The sequence below is a fragment of the Nicotiana sylvestris genome, chromosome 8, assembly GCF_000393655.2.
Source record: "Nicotiana sylvestris chromosome 8, ASM39365v2, whole genome shotgun sequence".
In the NCBI taxonomy this organism is placed as follows: Eukaryota; Viridiplantae; Streptophyta; class Magnoliopsida; order Solanales; family Solanaceae; genus Nicotiana; species Nicotiana sylvestris.
The window spans coordinates 21,987,884-22,008,289 of NC_091064.1; the positions used below are offsets into that span (position 1 = coordinate 21,987,884).

At 38.2% G+C, this 20,406-nt stretch overlaps 2 long non-coding RNA genes across 3 annotated transcripts; both read left to right on the forward strand.

Annotated features, from left to right (window-relative positions):
• The first annotated feature begins 970 nt into the window (after positions 1–970).
• On the forward strand, positions 971–12,975 carry LOC104217991 (uncharacterized). Of its 2 annotated transcripts, none has more exons than XR_011401464.1 (3): positions 971–985; positions 5,293–6,103; positions 12,369–12,975. It is a non-coding gene; the product is annotated as an uncharacterized lncRNA (long non-coding RNA). The 2 variants fall into 2 exon arrangements; XR_708885.2 differs by lacking the exon at positions 12,369–12,975 and adding an exon at positions 7,079–7,299.
• A 1,094-nt stretch (positions 12,976–14,069) lies between these two features.
• LOC138874500 (uncharacterized) lies at positions 14,070–15,699 on the forward strand. Its single transcript, XR_011401465.1, has 3 exons — positions 14,070–14,137; positions 14,681–14,733; positions 15,371–15,699. It is a non-coding gene; the product is annotated as an uncharacterized lncRNA (long non-coding RNA).
• The last annotated feature ends 4,707 nt before the right edge of the window (positions 15,700–20,406 follow it).

The following is a 20,406-nucleotide window of genomic DNA, read 5'->3' on the forward strand; positions in this document are numbered from 1 at the left end:
ACATGTTTAGCATAAAATAATTAATTTAGGTTTAATATCGTTATTTTAAATAGTTTTGACTCTTTTACTTTAGTTTATCACAAAAAATAAAATAAATATGTTCATCTTTAGCTTAAAGTCAATTAGTATATTTATATTTACAGTATTATAACATTTGAATATACAAAAAAAAAATTAGTTTCACTCATAGTATTTAGTTTTATATTAGTTTATTTTAATTTAGAGTAATCTTTACATCTTTATAGATACATTGTATTATTTGGTCTTCTTAGCCTAAATTTATATCCAAAAAAGGCATAGTCCAACCCAATTTCCTAGATCCAAGCCCATACTCATTCCTTATTTAAGCTAACCTAATTTCTACCCTCTATAAAACTAACACCTAGCTAAGAAAAGAGCGGGGCCACGAAAAAAGTGCGCAGCTTTTCATCCTCACCATTGTGAACCACATTTTTCCTTTCTCAAACTAATTCCTCCATGAAATCTCACCAAAAAAACAAACATCACCTATTCATAGCTGATTAAAATCATCAAAACCCAATAATACCATCATGTACAAAGCTTAGTAATCACCATGTCTAGTAACTGCCTTTCCACCGTGCGAATCACCAAAATACCACAATATATTATGTTCCTCTTAATCTTTTTAAAAACAGAGCAAATATTCTAGGCTAGAGCTTTTCATGTGGTGCAAGAATAAAGATTGATGAAATTAGGTACAATAACAAAGTGAAAAATCAGACGCGTATGCTACACATGAATTGGAAAAGGAAAAAGGCACAATCAAAGTTAAAGGGAAAATAGAAATAATTGAGGGAATCTTCAATGACTTTAAGGTCTTGGTTGCTTAGATCTAGTAGCGAGGATGTCTGTTCCGAGGTTGGATATTTCCGGCGAGGTTGCTGGCGAGTCCTCTGTTCTCTTGGTTGAGTTGTTCTTGTTGAATTCCCACCCTTGTATTCAAGAAGTGTTTCTGATATAAAAGGTCCGTTCCATCTCACCTTTTGTCAATTGCTATCTTATTTGGTGTTGGAATGATATATTTAGCCAAATTCCTTGTTTGTGATATTCTGTTCATAATTGAAATTGCTCATAGTTGGCTGGAGCTAACTCACTACTTGATGTAATTAGGATAAAATGCTAGTTTGTTTACATTCTTATTTTAATTTTATGTTGGCATTGTTTTGAAAATGATGTAATTGCTATCAAGAAACACTTCTAACGTTATTGATAAATCATTGTGTCTATGGGTACGGTTCCCTGGCATGGTCACGATACGTAACCCCCAATTCGGGTGTGCATTTCATGCGACTCAAACGTAACAACTTTGAATAATAATAAAATACAGATGTCGTGAATCGCGGGTGCATTTCATGCAGCATGGTTCGCGGCGTGTTCCAAAACAAACAAGTGTACGACAATCGTAACTTGTTCAAGAAATAATTTTATAAATCCTAAAAAACGATCAAATGATTAAAAGCGGTTATAAAGTTAAAATTTACAATTGGCTAAAAACATGTAGTAAATTAGATAATAGGCCAATATTAATAGTTTAAGCGACCGTGCTAGAACCACGGAACCCCGGAATGCCTAACACCTTCTCGCGGGGTTAACAGAATTCCTTACCCAAATTTTTGTGTTCGCAGACAGTAAATAGACTCAATCTTCCTCGATTCCGGATTTTAAACCGGTGACTTGGGACACCATAAATTATCCCAAGTGACGACTATAAATTTTAAATAAAATAATCCCGTTTCGATTGTCACTTAAATTGGAAAAAACTTCCTTATACCCCTCGGGTGGTAAAAAAGGAGGTGTGACACTAGGTAAACCTAACAATTTGCGCAATAACATAAATGAAAATAGAATTTAACAGCTAGACTGCAACAGATAACTATATAATGATAAAATGTCGCTCGGCATGTACAAGTAAACCAACACTCGAGTATACACAATATTTCCAAAACCCGGTAATCATAAGTCACAAACTCTAATAATTTTTCTAACTGTTTCTATACATCAATAACTAGAAGAAATAAAGGAGGAACAACATAAAAGGGATAGAGGGGGACTCGGAGGTCTACGGAGGCAGGTAGATATACCTTGAAGTGTCTTGAGCAGCAGCTATGCGACTAATAGCGGGACTGGTAGGAGGTACCGGGACCTACACACAAAACATGTGCATAAGAGTAGAATGAATACACCACAATGGTACCAGTAAGTGACAAGCCTAACCTTAGTAGAGTAGTGACGAGGTCAGGTCAGGACCCCAATGGTATATAATAAGCAAGACAGAAGATATAATAATGTAAATAGGCTGAGAATCTAACAAGGAGAATTACCAAAAATAACAACACAATACATAGAGATAAATAATAGAGGCGCTCCCGAGATACCGTTTCGTAGTCCCAAAAGTAAATGATAAACAGGGGATCTCTCGAGATACCGTCTCGTAGTCCCAAAAGTAAATATACATGGAGATCTCCTAAGATGCCGCCTCGTAGTCTCAAAAGTAAATGTGCAGGAGGATATCCCTAGGTACCGCCTCATAGTCCAAAAGTAAATGTGCAGGATGATCTCCCGAGGTACCTCCTCGTAGTCCCAAAGGTAAACACACATCTCGAAACATATGAAAACAACATTTAACAATAAGAACTCTACAATTTAAGACTGATACGAATCAAGGAATAATAGGAATTCAACTAAGCATGCCGCATAGATTTCAAATAAGCATTTAAGACACGTAGGCATACGATACTAGGCTAAACAGGATAACAACACATGCGGGTATAACTCAATGAAGATGTAACATGTTACTACTCAGTGAAACCCGAATTTTTCAACAATTAGCCTGTGTACGCATTCTTCACCTTGCATACACATCACTCGCATATCACAGAAATATCACAACAGTACCAAACCCTAAGGGGATTTTCCCCACACAAGGTTAGGCAAGCCACTTACCTTGCACCAAGCTCAATCAATTAGTAAAAATGCCTTTTCTGCAATTTTTCGACTCCGAATGGCCCAAATCTAGCCAAAAACAATCACATACCTTAAATATAACTATAAGAAACTAATCTAATTAATGAAATTAAGTCATTATCAAGAAATTAGAAATTCACCCCAAAATGTAAACCCGAGCTCACGTCTCAGAATCGAGTAAAAGTAAAAAAACAAACACCCATTCAGCCACAAGTTCACTCGTACCAAAATTACTCAAATCTGATCTCAAAATCTCAAACAAAACCCAAAAATTTGGTTGAAGAACTTTCAAACTTTTTCTCCAATTTTCTCAACCCAAATCCTTAATTAAATGATAAAATTAACTATAGGTTATTGGAATATAACCATAAATGAGTTAAGAATCAATACCATATCGCTTCATCTAAAAATCCATTAAATTATCGCCTAAATCTGAGCTCTCAAGTCCCAAAGTGAAAATGAGATCAAACCCTCATAATTTCCCCCTTTCTGCCCTGTGATCTCGCACATGCGGACCCCCAGTCGCACCTGCAATGCCGCACTTGCCGAATTTCCATTGCAGGTGCGGAATTGACTTAAGACACCTGGGTCTGCTTCTGCGATCAAGTAGCCACACCTACGCACTTGCGGACAATTGTCCGCTTATGCGAAATCCTTACCCAGCTCGACTCCCGCATCTGCGATCACTTCTCCGCAGGAGCGGCTCCACTTCTGCGGTCCTTTTGTCGTACCTACGACCACTGGCTATCCAGAATAGGGCCACATCTGCGGTCAACCTCACCGCAGGTGTGATGACACTAGAAGTTGAAAAACTTCAGCAATTCTCACAAGTCTAAAATTTATCCGAAAATAATTTGAAACACACCCGAGTCCCCCGGGACCTCAATCAAATATATAAACAAGTCCTAAACACCATACGAACTTAACCAAGCCCTCAAATCACATCAAACAATAACAAAAAAATGAATCACACTCCAATTCAAACTTATTGAACTTGAAATTTCAAACTTCTACAACCGATACCGAAACCTATCAAAACATGTACGATTGACCTCAAATATTGAACAAAAGTCATATTCGACATTACTGACCTACTCTAGCTTTCAGAATCAGAATCCGACCTCGATATCAAAAATTCCACTCACGGTCTAACTTCCTAAAAATTTAACTTTTGCCATTTCAAGCCTAATTCAGCTACTGACCTCCAAATCACAATCCGAACACGCTCTTAAATCCAAAATCACCCAACGAAGCTAACATAACTGATAAAACTCCATTCTGGAGTCATCTTCATATATTTCCAACTACGGTCAAAATCCTAGAACTTAAGCTTCCGTTTTAGAGACTAAGTGTCTCAAATCACTCCGAAACCAAAACAAAACTTTCTGAAAAGTTACATAAGTAGAAAAAGATACGGGAAAAACAATAATTAAGGGATCGGAACTAATACTCTCAAAATGACCGACCGGATCATTCCATTAGGGCCCTAATCCTGGTTAATTTGTTCATCATTTTCTCACATAAGTCTACCATCATCTGCCTTCCCTTTGTATCAAATTTTGTGACATGAACATCCAACATTGATAGAATCCAAGTGTCATCTCGGATATAAGCATAATAAATTAATAATCATGATTAATTGCACCTCAAGAGATATAACTATCCGGAGAAGAAAAAAATGCCTATTAGAGAGTGTTTTTCTCTTAAATGGGTGTTATACAATGCAAATCTTAACGGGTTTAAATGATTTCTCTTCTATGGAGCTGTAGTTGTTTTACCCATTCAGTGGGTGCACTTAACACCATCAATTCCTATTACTTCATTAACACTATCAGATCCTATTACTTCACTACTTCATAAACAAGAAAAAATATTTGCTCTCTGACTCAAACAACTGTGACTATCTCTAAACAATCTATGTTATGTTTTTAAGCTATTTGTCACATGATCCTATTTTCTGCGTTTGTATTTCCTTTTTATCATGTCAAAAGAAAACTTTAAACCGCAAATCTTTGCATAATAGTTGGGTTATATAAGTCGTAAAATTGCAATATATAAGATGCAATTTGTAATTGCGATATATACATCGAAATTGGAAATTGCGATATATGCATTTATATTGCGAAGTATAAATCGCATTTACCAATTGCAATTTATATATTGTATTTACTAATTCTTTATAAGTGCCATTTGCCAATGTAAATGCCTATATTTTGACCATATTTTTCTATTTGATTTTGTGTTATTAGTTTGAAATATAATAATAGAATGGTAAAGAATTGGGCCAATTAGTTTTTGTTTTATCAGTTGGGCCTAAATCATGCCAAATCAAAGGTCCAATCCGTTTGAACTGTCCCAGCCTAGGCTTGTCTGATGGAGCATTCAAGCAACATAGTTTCAAGGCAAAACTACGTCGTTTTATTTACTGAATCAGATATTAAATCTCACCAGTCCATGCCCTGATGATCCAACGACTGAAGATCATCCCCCACTCAGGTATTTAAACCCCTAAATACCAAAATATTTGCTCTATTTTCCCTATTTCCTTTCTTTCTCTCCTCTGTCCTCACTCTCTTAAACTCCCCGCGTCTCCACCACCCCTCACGGTGGCTCTGCTGGCCGAAAATCGCCACCACCGGCCGGTCTTCATCCAAACCCCATAAAACCTTACAACAATCTCTTTCTCTTTTTACCCTCTCTCCTAATTCGAGCCCCAAATCTTCAAAAATCCCTCTAAATTCTGTGAAATCAAAACCTTAGATAGCCGCCATTTATTTTCCTCTTCAATTTCACGAAAAACCAGTGACTACACCCCCCACAAAAACTACATGAACATGTAGATCTCAATGAGATCTACACTTTCCTTTTAACTTCATCCCAAAAACACCACCGCCGCCGATCCAACTAGCCCACTATCCAAGCCACCCTTACCATTGACAAGCCTCAATGTTTATAATATTTTTGACCCATGGACACCCATTTCCTTTAGGTATGAATCTGAATTTATTGAATTTAGCGTCTGCCAAAATGAAACGTGTGCTTCAAGGTCAGACAGCCACGTTTTGATGACCCCGACATCTCTTCGTTGCTCGATTTGGCATCGACTTTCCCTCATATGGTAAAACCCTACCTCCCTTTCTTTTTATTTTTCTTTCTTTCCTTTTCTGTTTTTGTTTTTGCTATTTAGATTTCAGTTGATTTCTTCGCTTGATTTGGTCATTCCTGATTCATTTGGCTGCACTAATATAATTTGAAATAGTTGTATTATCTAATCGTTAGTCATTTTTTGCTATTAATTATTGTCTGATAGTGCAGCAATACTATGTTTAAATTTGTTTAGTGCAATAGGTTATAGTTTCAGTTGCTCTATGTTAATTTTCTCATAAATCAAACTGATTTTAGTCTGGTTTATTTGAATGCTTAGCTTGGTTACGATTGAAGTCATATTTACTTTGTCAATTCAATTAGTGAGTTAAGTTCTAGTTTAAGTTTGATTTATGTTGATCTAGTTTGGTGTTGATAGTTTAAAGTTGGATGGTAGATGAGTTTAATCATGAAATATGACACTTTAGTAGCCTACTTCTTACTAGTAGGGTGGCTGAAAGGACCCCTTTCCTCCTTACTTCTGCCACAGTAGGTTTCAGGCTATCATTTCACCTTTTGGGAAGCCTTTGAACTGTGTTTAGCATACAAAATCGATTTTTTTAGATAGATTTTTGGTGAATCAAAATTTGTCCAAAAAATGACTTTCTTTGCCTACTTACGGGCTGCTCTTTCCTTACTTTAAGCTTACAAAACTATCATATATAGAAGACATCTTTTACACACTAAAAACACATAACTAAATAGAGTAAAACAACAGCTAAAATTTTATAGTGAGAGCTGAAACTGGTGAGCTTCGGGTGAATGTTTCTCAGAGTGTATCACTTGTGAGAAAATAAGGGAATCCTTGGTGGTTGCCGGAGTAAGTAGCTACTGGTATCAAATACTTTCTTGCTAGATTTTTCTGGGTTTTTTTCTCGGGTTATAAGTTGTTGATTTTGTTGCTGAAATTCAATTCCTCCCTTGATGACATTTTCTTTCTACTATCCAGGTAATTTTCTTAAAATGCTACTATAATTTTGAGTCAAGATTGAATGGACACGAAGTAATTTGAGTTTCTTTTCAATTTATTTTAAGCTTTAAAAGCACTTTGTTCTTGTAAGGTTTTGTGTGTGAGCATATATGATAAATTTTGGACTTCTATGTATATTCTAGTTGACAAAATGTCTTAAACCTTCTGGTTCATAGTTGCTTTGTTATTATGACTCACTATCACCTTTGTTTCATGAAACTGCTAGTAAAACAAAAATGCAAGTGATGCATATCCAGGTATTTAAGTTGGTAGTGTTAAACTCTTTCAGATAAAGTTCATTCGTCACCCGTCTTGATAATTTATTACATGTTAAACATCACGCTACACAAGCGATTTCATGAAGTTAAAACACGCCTATTATTTGCCTAGCTTTTAAATTAATTACTAAGGCGAATAAGTTGTTAAAATTTTGGAAAGAAAAACTAGCTTTTCATTTAAAGAAAAGAACATCTCTAAACTCGTTGGTAGGAAAAGCCACGTTATTACAAAGATAGATATGCTAAAATATTTGAAGTAAGATTACTTTGATTTTCATAGTTCAAAACAAAGTGCTAGGCTTGTTCTAACTTTTAAAGTATAGAGCCAGCCTATGGGAATTTGGACTACTAGTTCATTTTGAATATCACATGGCCATTAGGCCAAATTATTTTATATTGGGCTTTGCATGGCATTGGGATAGCTTTTACTTAAATAGGAAAAGTGGACCAATAACTCACAAAAAGAAATAGACCCGCAGCCTATTGCTTTTTGGTCTATCCAGCAAAGAATGGCACATACCTATAACAAGAAAGTGCGCCGAAGACACTTTGAGGTAGGCCAACTCGTTTTAAAATCAATCTTTCCATACCAGGTTGAAGCTAAAGGAAAGTTCGCCCCGAACTGGCAAGGACCCTATATCATCAAGTAAGTGTTACCAAAAGGGGCCTTGCACTTGGAAGATGAAGATGGATGGGTATCAGACATGACCATTAACGCAAATGCAGTCAAAATATATTATATTTCATATATACTCACTGTAGAACTTTCACGCATGATTTTCTTAGATCGAGACGACGAAGGCTATCATTGCTCACTATCCCAAATAGGTATCACCCTTTTGTTAACCCTTTTGAGTCATATTTGCATTCTTTGTTTTTCCTCTTTTTGGAACTGTGTGCTTGTTAAAACAAAAAAGAAAAAAAAGCAAAAAAGAAAGAAAAAAAACAGCAATCAAACAACAAATCTTATAAGTTAGTGAACTATGTTCGACCTGATTTTAAAAGTATATGTAGGCAGCCCTAACCTGGGTTCGGTCCCATCATAACAAAAATTCATATCCACAATACTCCAAAATTGGGGTAGGAATTTGTTTTATTTTTATGGTAATTCTTTAAAAATGGTTCATAAAGTTGTAATTCAGTTCGAGCTTCTTTTCACCTTTTCCCGTTAAGACATTCCAATCGATCTTTGAGAATGTTGAAATCACCATGCCAAGACGTCGGACCACCTGATGCATACAATCAAGGGCGGCAGAAAAAAAGAAAAAAGAAAACTAGAGAGTCTTAATGGTGAAAACCCAAATGGGCACCATAAGGCAATATTGAGTAGAGAAATAAGTGTCTTATTGGTGGAAAGCCATATGAGCAACATAAGGTGATGATGAGTAGAGAAATGAGAGAGCGAAAACCTGCATAAGGCACTACTGGCCGAACGAAGGTCTTCAATACTCAGGCATGAGCACAACCAAGGACTCAGTTTCCAGATGAACGTTTGCAATAGATTTTGAGATTTAGACAGCTCAGACGGATCAGGCATCCAATCCAAAATACATGTCATGATTCATTGAAATCAGCACATACCTCCAGATAAGTCTCCATATTCCTTTCCCCAAAAGGGACACCTTTTCCTTAAACATAGTTCTTTTTCACTATCAATAATTCATCTATTTTACGCATAATTTTCTTTGAATCCCTTTTAGTGTCTAATCTTGCATCAAAAGCAAAGCAAAGAAATGGCTGTAAAACAGGCAATAGCTTCCCTATAATATCGAGCACAATTTGGGGCATATACGACATTGACAACGGCACAAATCCATCTTTGATCTCTTTTGATCAACCGAATAAAGTGTTTCAAAGAAATCAAAAAGGTCGCTAAGCAAGAACTTGCTTCATGGGAAAAGTTGATAGCACCACGACACAAATAGGTATTGGGTGCAAGAAAATCAAGTTTGATTTGTAAACAAAAAACAAACCGCCAAAGTAAAGACGTGCTTTCTAGACAAGGGTCCACATCACTTTAAACATCCGGGTACGAAACAGTCAGAGGCAACACCAGAAAGCCAAGGTCTCCAGAAAGTGATAAATTTCCAAGCAACTCGGTACCACACTGACAGAACCAGTCCTCTGATAGCGGGGTGGCCTGGAATTAAAAGTACTTAGAGCATTAAAGCCACAAACCGACCACCACTTTGAAAACTCATAATTTTTTCTTCGTTTGAAGTAGAAACAAACCAGTGCAGAATGGCAATTCTTAAAGGATGAATATAACCAAAAGTAAGTTCCTCAAAATCTCCTTTTTTTTTAGCATGCATCACTATTGTTCATACCTCCCATTTTCGTAGCTTAACTAAGGTAGAACTTTTTCGCCTGGAAGGCTCCAAATCATATTTTCGGATAGAAGTACTCTTCACTCATGCTGTTTAATGTAACTTAACTCAGTTAGAACCTTTACGCCTAGGGAGATATAGCTCATATTTCTGGGTAGATGTACTCTTCGCTCAACCCATTTTCGTAGCTTAACTCACGTAGAACCTTTTCACCTAGGGATATCTAGCTCATATTTTCTGGTAGAAGTACTCTTCGCTCAGGCTATTTTACGTAGCTTAACTCAGGTAAAACCTTTTTGCCTAGGGGGATCCAAGTCATATTTATGGGTAGAAGTACTCTTCGCTCAGGCTATTTTACGTAGCTTAACTTAGGTAGAACCTTTTCGCCTAGGGGATCCAACTCATATTTTCGGGTAGAAGTACTCTTCGCTTAGCCCATTTTCATAGCTTAACTCAGGTAGAACCTTTTCTTCTAGGGGGATCCAGCTCATATTTTCGGGTAGGAGTACTCTTTGCTCAAGCTGTTTTACGTAGCTTAACTCATGTAGGATCTTTCTTCTAGGGGGATCTAGCTCATATTTTCGGGTAAAATACTCTTCACGTTTTAAGTAGCTTAACTCAGGTAGAACCTTTTCACCTAGGGGGAATCCAACTCATATTTCTGGGTAGAAGTACTCTTCTTTCATATCATTTTTGTAGCTTAACTCAAGTAGAACCTTTTCTCCTAGGGGAACCAGCTCATATTTCCGGGTAGAAGTACTCTCCGCTCAGGCTGTTTTATGTAGCTTAACTCAGGTAGAACCTTTTCTTCTAGGGGGATCCAGCTCATATTTTCGGGTAGAAGTACTCTTTGCTCAAGTTATTTTACGTAGCTTAACTCATGTAGAACCTTTTCTTCTAGGGGGATCTAGCTCATATTTTCGGGTAAAATACTCTTCACGTTTTACGTAGCTTAACTCAGGTATAACCTTTTCACCTAGGGGGAATCCAACTCATATTTCTGGGTAGAAGTACTCTTCTTTCATATCATTTTTGTAGCTTAACTCAAGTAGAACCTTTTCTCCTAGGGGATCCTGCTCATATTTCCGGGTAGAAGTACTCTTCGCTCAGGCTGTTTTATGTAGCTTAACTCAGGTAGAACCTTTTCGCTTAGGGGGGTCCAGCTCATATTTTCGGGTAGAAGTACTTTTCGCTCAGCCCATTTTTGTAGCTTAACTCAAGTAAAACCTTTTCGCCTAGGGGATCCAGCTCATATTTTCGAGTAGAGGTACTCTGCGCTCAGACTGTTTTACTTAGCTCAACTCAGGTAGAACCTTTTCGCCTACGGGGATTAACTCATATTTTTAGGTAGAAGTACTCTTCGTTCAGGCTGTTTTACGCAGCTTAACTATGGTATAATCTTTTTTCCTGGGGGGATCCAGCTCATATTTCCGGATAGAAGTACTCTTCGCTCAGATCATTTTCGTAGCTTAACTCAGGTAGAACCTTTTTGCCTAGTGGGATCCAACTTATATTTTTTGGTTAGAAGTACTCTTCGCTCAGGCTGTTCTACATACCGTAACTCAAGTAGAACCTTTTCCCCTAGGAAGATCAAGCCTATATTTTTGGATAGAAGTATGCTTTCGCAGCCCATTTTCGTAGCTTAACTCAGGTAGAACCTTTTCGCCTAGGGGGATCCAACTCATATTTCCGGGTAGGAGTACTCTTTGCTAAGGCTGTTTTACGTAGCTTAACTCAGGTAAAACCTTTTTCGCCTAGAGGGATTCGGCACTTTATCAATAATACAGGGCGCCAACCCCTAGTTATATTTCTTTCAGTAATACAGGGTACCAACTCCTGGTTATATTCCTTCCTAGTGATATAGGACGCCAACTCCTGGTTATATTTCATAGTGAAATAGGGTGGCAACTCCTGGTTACATTCCTTTACATTTCCTATCGGTAATATAGGGCACCATCCCCTGGTTACATTCTATCCCTTAATACAAAGGTACTAAGCCATGATTACATTTCTTTTCAGTAATTCCAGGCACAATCTTCAGGTTATGTTCTCTCTCATTAACTCATGATACTCCCCCTAGTTGCATATCCTCACATATCTAGTTTATACAAAGACTGTTAATTGGGTCGGGCTAGCCCTATCATAGCTCGATTCGACTCGGTTTAGCCCGGGTCAACCCGGTACGCTAGGGGGTGGGACGAGTTGGGGAGGGTTTGGGGGAGCCAGGCGGGAATGAACACATTTTGATAACCGGTGCCTCGGAACCTGGTTAGCCTAGTTACCCTTTACCGGGCTACAAGTCGGTTTAGCCAGGTTACAATTGTGTTAATTTTTTTTTAAAATTTATGACCGTTGCCAACGGTCAAATTCAAAAATGACCATTGGGCAACGGTCATTTTTGCTAAAATGGCCGTTCCGGCCTACCCTTTTAAGAAAATAGCCCCCTCCCCCACCCCTAATAATTGATAAATTACAATTTTAACATTTTAAAAACTATAAATAAACCCCCTTCTTCTTCATTTTTTTCTCACATTTTCTCTCTTACTACTCTAATTATCTCTTGATAATATTGTTTATTTCCCTTTAATTCTCAATTACTTATTATTTCAAGTTTCATCAAATATCTACTTTAGTCACTAAAAAATTATAATTATCAAATATTAGGTATTCAAGTGAAGCGTGGTATCAATATTCAATCTCATCAAATATCAAATATTACTCTATCAACTGAAGTTTGATATCAAATTTAGTGCGACATCCGAAATCCCGGTATACTCGTTCAGTTTCAACATCTGAGAATGGTGCTTTGGAGGATAATGATAATGTTGAAGATTATTTGATTTGGTCTACACTAGGAGATCATCAACAAACCAGTCGCATCAGAGAGGACATTTAGCCAAGCAAGGTAGCAACTAGGAGATATCGTCATTCATTGGGTAGCAACGCTTTGGAAATTCTAGTGTGCTTCAGAAATTGGACAAGATCAGAACGATGAAATCAAGGGCGTGAAGAGGTAGATGAAATGGAGGACCAAGAAATTAGAGATATAATGGTTTATGATTCCGATTAAAGCAATGCCGAAAATCAAGAACCTCATGTTGACATGGATCAACTTACAAAAATGATGCAAAGCATGTGATGTACTTTTTTCTTCTTTTTATAATAGTTGTAAAATTTTAATTTGCAAGTTCAAAAATAAAAAAAAATCAAAATAAGACTAGCAAATTAATTTGAAGTATTATTTATTATTCAATAAAAATATAAAACGAAAGCCTTCAGAGTTTGATCCTTACATATTAGTCTTATTAAATAATTTTTTGTAGCCACTTACTTTCAAATTTCAAATTTAAGATTTTAAAAATCAAATTTCAAATTTAAAACTTTAAACTTTAAAGTTTAAAGTTTAATTCTAAGCCTTAAAAGTTTGCAAACACTTAAGTATCAATAATATTTAATAAGAAAAATAAAATATACTAAAAAAAGTAACTCGGCCTGGTTCGGACCCGTTAATCCCAAATCCGGACGGGCCCTAATTAGACCAAACTTTCCCAACCCCTTACCAGCTCGTTTACCTAGCCCACTAACCAGTCGGGAACACTAACCGGACGGGCTATTTTTTTCGTTTACATCCCGAACCAGCCCATCCAATTAACACCTATACTTTATACTACTAGATTTGTCTTCCTTTCAACAAAGTAGATAGTTTATCTCTTTCTCTAATAACTCACAAAATTTTCCTAGTACCAAACTGGAGCAAAAAATTTTTGTTCGTTTTGCTCATCTTTGATGGCTTTGCAGGACCCTGCCGTATAGGATGATTATAACATGTACTTTTGGGGTGAGACTAGGGTGATTAACATGATAAGAAGGTTATGTTATGAATTAGTTTAGTCATATGATAGCCGTGTGTTATGTTTTGAAGTCAAGCGAGTTGTTGAACAAAAGCCGATGAAAGAAAGTCATCACAAGTTACATTCATAAGTTTTACTAAAAAGTTGGGTCCAATGTAATTGCGATTTTCTCCAAATATACTTAGAATTATGGAGTGTTCCACCCATAAAATTGAAGCTATATGAGTCTATTTTCTAACACATTAAACCGTTTATTATTATGACATCGGAATAGAGAGATATATGTATTTTTGCGAGACTGTGCAGGCTGCTAGGTGACAAGTAGGTGTGTCACCTACTTGGTTAAATGAGAGCCCAAAAAGAGGCAATTTTGGGTCAGCAAAAGAGCCCATTTAAGGGCTTATCTCCTAAAATATAAACCTCATTATATATCACAAATAAATAGACCTAAACCCTTGCAAACTTCCTCCCAAAAATTACACACAAACCCTAATTGATTTTCTCTCCCTTTCAAGTTCTAATTGGAGGCAAAACCTAGAGTTTGAAGAACCAATATAGGAGCTGAGTTATCCAACAAACAAGGTAATTTTACTTCTCTCTTTCATCAATTTTTTCTTCTGTAAATTCATGGTAAGTCGTTCTATAGTTGTAAGAACTCACGGGACGGTGATTGGAAGCCGTGAGTTCAAGTTATTCACTTGTAGCAGACTATCTTGTGGACTATTTTGTGTTGCTATTGGGATGCGTGTTTTACTACTATTTTGTGGGGTTTTGGAGGAGGAAGGGCGTGGATGAACACCATATAGATGTAGGGTGGTGGTCTGATTGTTCGTCGTAACATTTTTGGGTCGTTTGACACTACTAAAGTGGTCGTTTTGTGTATGAAGAGATTGCGGTGTGTTGAGATATTTTGTAGTATTTTATGGTGTATATAAGGCTGGAAATTAATGTATATATGTTGTTGTTATTGTTGTGTTCTTGTGTTGTTGGTGTTATCTTGAATTTGGAAGAAGTAAGGATTATAGGGGAGTTGTTGCCCTTTTTTGTACAAAATAAGCTTGTCGTTCGTTGTGCAATAGTTGTACCTTTCGCAACTTAATGATATTATTATTATCATTGTTGTAGATTAATGTGTGAAGAGGCGAGCTCAACTTGGTGATTGGAAATATTGTGATATGGTATGTTAAGGCTAAGCCCTTCCTTCATTTTGGCATAATCTCGTAACTACATGTGTTTGATGACGAGACATAAAGAGAAGTTCATACTCTCGAATTTATATACATTATACTAGTCTCATAAGTTACAATATTCACCCTTATTGGGACTTTGTATTCAATTGAGTATTAACTTCTTCCAGTCAAGAAAGCAAAGGGTATATATATATATATACAATATTACAGTATTTTCACTACCACCGAGCTATAATCGGTGTTCAGGCCCCTATTAGGCAACCTCTGATCAGATGGTAAGTTATATACCGAGCCTATTGGGGCCGAACACCTATGAGCGAGCCCAAAATGGCTTAGATACAGAGCCTAGTATGGCCGAGCGCCTATGAACGAGCCTACAACGGCAGAGCAGTTACATGTTCCGAGCCTTATATGGCCGGACATTTATTTTACTTACTATATTGAGAGAGTTGATTAAGTATCAGTAGGTAAGTATATCTCCAAATCATCTTTGTCTCCCAGTTACTTTCAGTTATCATATTATCAATTTAGTTTCAGCTTTTAGTTATTTTATTACCTTACATACTCGGTACATTATTTTGTACTGATGTCCCTTTTCTGGGGGTGCTGCATTTCATGCGTGCAGGTGTAGACAGACAAACGGGTAGACCTCCTTAGTAGGTGTTGCCTGAGTTCAGCCTGATCAGTAAGCTCCATGTCCTTCGGAGTTGTCGGGTCTAGAGTTTCGTGTACATATTATGTATATATGTATATATGTTTTGGGTAGGTCGGGGCCCTGTTCCGATTACCATACATACATCAGTAGAGGCTTGTAGACATATCCTATTAGTTAGTGCAATATGTTGAGCTTGTAGGCCTTGTATGTATATTTTGTTGGTTGTCAGCTGTAGTAGCTATAACGGCCTTGTCAGCGCAACTTTATATTGATGTTTAGTCAGCGCTAGCTTCTGTTCAGTTTTATATTTTTCTTTGTAAATTGTCTTGGAATGTAGCCCTATGGCCAAAGTATGACATTGTATGTTCAGAGTTCATCAGTCGTAAGTTGGTACATTAGGTTAAGTGAGGCACTGAGTGCTGGTCTCGCCTCCCAGGTTCAGGGTGTGAAAAACTTGGTATCATAATAGTTATGTCCTAGGGAGTCTACAAGCCGTGTCTAGTAGATCTTTGTTTATAGATGTGTTGTGCACCACATTATATAAGCAGGGAACTACATGACCTTTAGGAGTTGGTTACCCTTCTTTCAAATCTAAATCATGCTATAGAACTGAGTTATAGGAAAATTGAATTAAACTTACATGTTGGTATTTGCATACACAGATGACAGTGACTAGGAAGACTACGACTAGCCAGAAGAGAGATACAACAACAACTGAGGGGGCCAGCAGGGTATCCCTAGTAGATGGGGCCCAATCTGAGGCCCAAGGTGAGACCCCTACTTAGCCATTACTAGCTCCTCCACCACCTGAGGAGATTCCTAGGGATGTCGCACATCCAGTTCCCCCTCTACTTCTATCAGATCAGGACTTGAGAAGTGTGGTGCATTTGTTGACACTGTTGGTAGCCACCCAGCAATAAGCTAGGGCATCAACTATTGTAGGATCTTCTGAGGGGTCTAGGAGTTCAAGGGTCTAAGAGTTTATTGCTTTGAGTCCCCCAGAGTTCACGGGGACAGATCAAAGGGAGGATCCGTAGGATTTCATATATCAGCTTCACAGGACCTTTGGGGTTATGCATGCCACAGAGAAAGAGGCAGTTGAGCTAGCAGCTTTTCGACTCTGAGATATAGCCATCCTTTGATACGAGGGATGGGGGAGGTCCAGGAGACGTGATGCACCTCCAGTTATTTGGGAAAAATTTTCAGATGCCTTTCTTGAACAGTACTTACTACAGGAGATCCGGCAGGCTCAAGTCGATCATTTTTTATCCCTCAAGTAGGGCAATATGAGTGTTTGAGAGTATAGTCTCCGTTTTGACTCATTGACCAGATATGCACCATCCATTGTTGCTACTATGCGGAACATGATTCATAGGTTTATAGCGGGGTTGTCCCCAAAGTTGACCAAGGCATGTGCCACCACTGTATTATAGGATAGTATGGATATCTCCCGAATTCAGGCGTTCGCCCAGAATATAGAAAGGGTTAGGTATCGATAGTAGGGTACAGAGAGGACTGAGCAAGGGAAGCATAAGAGGATAAGATTTACCAGGTCTCAGGAAAAGTCTCAAGGTAGTTATAGGCCCCAATACTTCGGACGGCCACCTAGGCCTCCACCACCTCAGTTACAGTTACAGGTATGACCACTATGCTAAGTCAGGACCAGGTGAGAGCTTAGGGGCGTCAGGTTTGCAGCGACAGTGACGTTCAGGGCAGACATGGTCATTTCCACAGTGGTGTGACATCTGTGGTAGCGGACACTTGGGCCAATGCCAAGCAGGTTCTGATGCTTATTATACATGTGGGCGTTCGGGGCATATGATGCGAGATTGCCCAAATAGAGATTCTAGGGGAATGGCACAACCATCGAGTTAAGCAACAAGATCATCTATGTCTGTGCATCCTTTAAGGTGCGAGTCTCAGTGTTCGGCTGGTAGAGGTCGAGGAAGAGGTAGAGGTTCTAGTTCAAGTGGTAATCAGAACTGTATCTATGCTTTAGCGGGTCAATAGGACCAGTAGTCTTCACCGGACGTTGTGACAAGTATATTGACCATTTGCTCTCACGATGCTTTTGCCTAGATAGACCCAGGATCTACGTTATCATATATTACCCCATTTGTCGAGGGGAAGTTTGGTATAGTGCGTGAAATAATAAGTTATCCTTTTACGGTATCTACACCGGTCGGAAATTCAATTATTGAGTAGACGGGTTTACCGAGGTTGTACGGTGACAGCTTGCAATCGTCAGACCTCAGCTGACTTAGTTGAGCTAGAGATGTTGGGTTTTGATGCTATCATAGGCATGGACCGGTTGGCAGCTTGTTATGCCACAGTTGATTGTCGAGCAAAGGCAGCCATATTTCATTTTCTGGGTGATCCAGTCCTTGAATGGGTAGGTAATACAGCGACACCCAGAGGTAGGTGTATTTCCTATCTGAAGGTGAGGAAAATGATCGCAAAAGGGTGCATTTATCATATGGCGCGAGTTAGAGATGCAGATGTTGAGATACCTACACTTCAGTATATTTCAGTAGTCAAAGAGTACGCAGATGTGTTTCCAGATGAGCTTCCAGGTATTCAGAGCGAGAGATTGATTTTAGCATCGATTTACTTTCGGGAACTCAACCAATATACATCCCTCCGTATAGAATGGCACCTGCCGAATTGAAGTAGTTGAAGGAGTAGTTAAAAGATTTGCTGGAGAAAGGTTTCATCAGGACCAGTACCTTACCTTAGGTGCACCGGTACTGTTTGTGCGGAAGAAAGACAGCTCGCTGAGGATGTGTATCGATTATAGGCAGCTGAATAATGTAACTATTAAGAATAAGTATCCACTTCCAAGGATCGATGACTTGTTTGATCATCTGTAAGGGACTACATGCTTTTCAAAGATAGATTTGAGGTCGGGGTACCACCAGGTCAATGTTCCGGAGAAAGATATTCCGAAGATAGCCTTTAGGACCCAATATAGGCACTTCGAGTTTCTTGCCATGTCCTTCGGGTTGACAAATGCACCCGCCATATTAATGGACTTGATGAATATCCTATTCCGGTCATTTTTTAGATCTATCCGTGATCGTAAGTTTTATGCTAAGTTTTCTAAATGTGAGTTCTGATTGAAGTCTATAGCATTCTTGGGGCATATTGTATTCGATGAAGGTATAAAAGTACACACTCAGAAGATTGAGGCCGTGAAATCTTGGCCTAGACCTACCACTTCGATAGAGGTTTGTATATTTCTAGGCTTAGTAGGATACTACCAGAGGTTCGTAGAGGGTTTTTCTTCCCTTTTGGCACCATTGATGAGGTTGACACAGAAAGCAACTAAGTTTCAATAGACGAGGGCTTGCGAGGGGAGTTTCCAAGAGCTTAAGAATAGGTTGACCTCAGTGCCAGTTCTAACACTTCTAGAGGGTCCAGAGGGTTATGCCGTGTATTGTGAAGCCTCAGGTGTCGGGTTAGGATATGTCCTGATGCAACATGGGAAGGTAATTGCGTATGCTTCAAGGCAGTTGAGGAAGCATGAAAGGAATTATCCAACCCATGACCGTTGCGCCCCCTTTTTCCTCGCGTAGTTCGGGCTTTGACATTCATTGGGAACAACTCATTTTCTTTTGGGAATTGGGTATTTGAATCTGAAGAGTCGCCACCTAATGGATTGAAGGTGCATTAGGGCACCTAGAGAAAATAACTCATGAAACTCGTTTGCATTACCAGAGATTGGGTAAGAGCTCGAAATAACCTAGAGGGGAAGGTGTTAGGCACCTCACAGTCCACAACGGTGGGTCTCGGCCGAACTAAAATTATGTGAATCAGTCATTTAACAGATAGATAGTCTAAGCACACATATAAGATAAAGAAAATTTAACAGATAAGCAGTCTGAGCATACATATGTAAATAAGATGAGGGAAGTCCTAGGTTTGTTAGCCTATAGGATCACATCTGTATAATACGCGGTAATCCTTCCTCAACTAGAGGGGTTACATGTGGCATTAACACACAAGTCATCATATCCTTTACTACCCAATTTCCCTCCCCTTGGTCATAGCCTAAAGCGTTCTAGCAACCATAAGATGTATCCTATGCATGCACTACCCGTCCTTTTACTTATATAATCCCGGAGGTATTTAGGACTTCTAGTTAAGGTGGATCTATACTCTCCTGCAGTAATTAAAAGGAGAAAACTCTAGCCGATAAACAAAACACGTAAGACTGGACCAAGGATAAAACAGTTAAAAGGCTCACATTTTACCTCCATAAATAGAGCAAGCAAGTGCACGTCTCAAACAACAGATTTTAGATATTTCAGAAAGGTCCTAGAACAGGATATCTAGGTGAGCATGACAAGTAGAGAATATGCAGTATTGCATTAAGGAAAAGTGTTAAAGGCCTAATCAGTTTGCCTACTGATTTTAAAACCTACTGAATCTGGGCAGTCACAAGTAAGCAAAACATAATTCCACATTTTTATTAAACCTTGATTACCTATAGGCTTACCTAGGTGCAGATCTGTAATACCCTATAAACATGCTGTCTAAATGCAATCAGAATTCTGGGAATTAGTTTAAAATGATTCGAGTTTATTAAGTCCTATAGGCATGCTGTCTAGGTGTCATAACTGATTTTAGACTTTTAGACACTGGCAACTAAATGTAGAAATTGTTGTAGAATCCTATAAGCATAGCATCTAAATGCAGCAGTTAGTTTTAAAACATGCAGAAGACTGATTTAAACCTTGTTAATATGCAGAAACTGCTCTTTTCAAACTTACAAGTAAGACAAGTTAATTTTAAAACCCCCTATAGGCATGATATCTAAATAAACAATATTGTAACAACCTATAGGCATGGTATCTAAGCAAGCATCGCAGCAAACTTACAGACATGTTATCTAGAATGCAGGATCGATTTTTGAACCCTATAGGCATGATGTCTAAATGAGCAAACATTGCAACGAATTATAGACATGGTATCTAAATGAACAAATATTGTAACAACCTATAAGT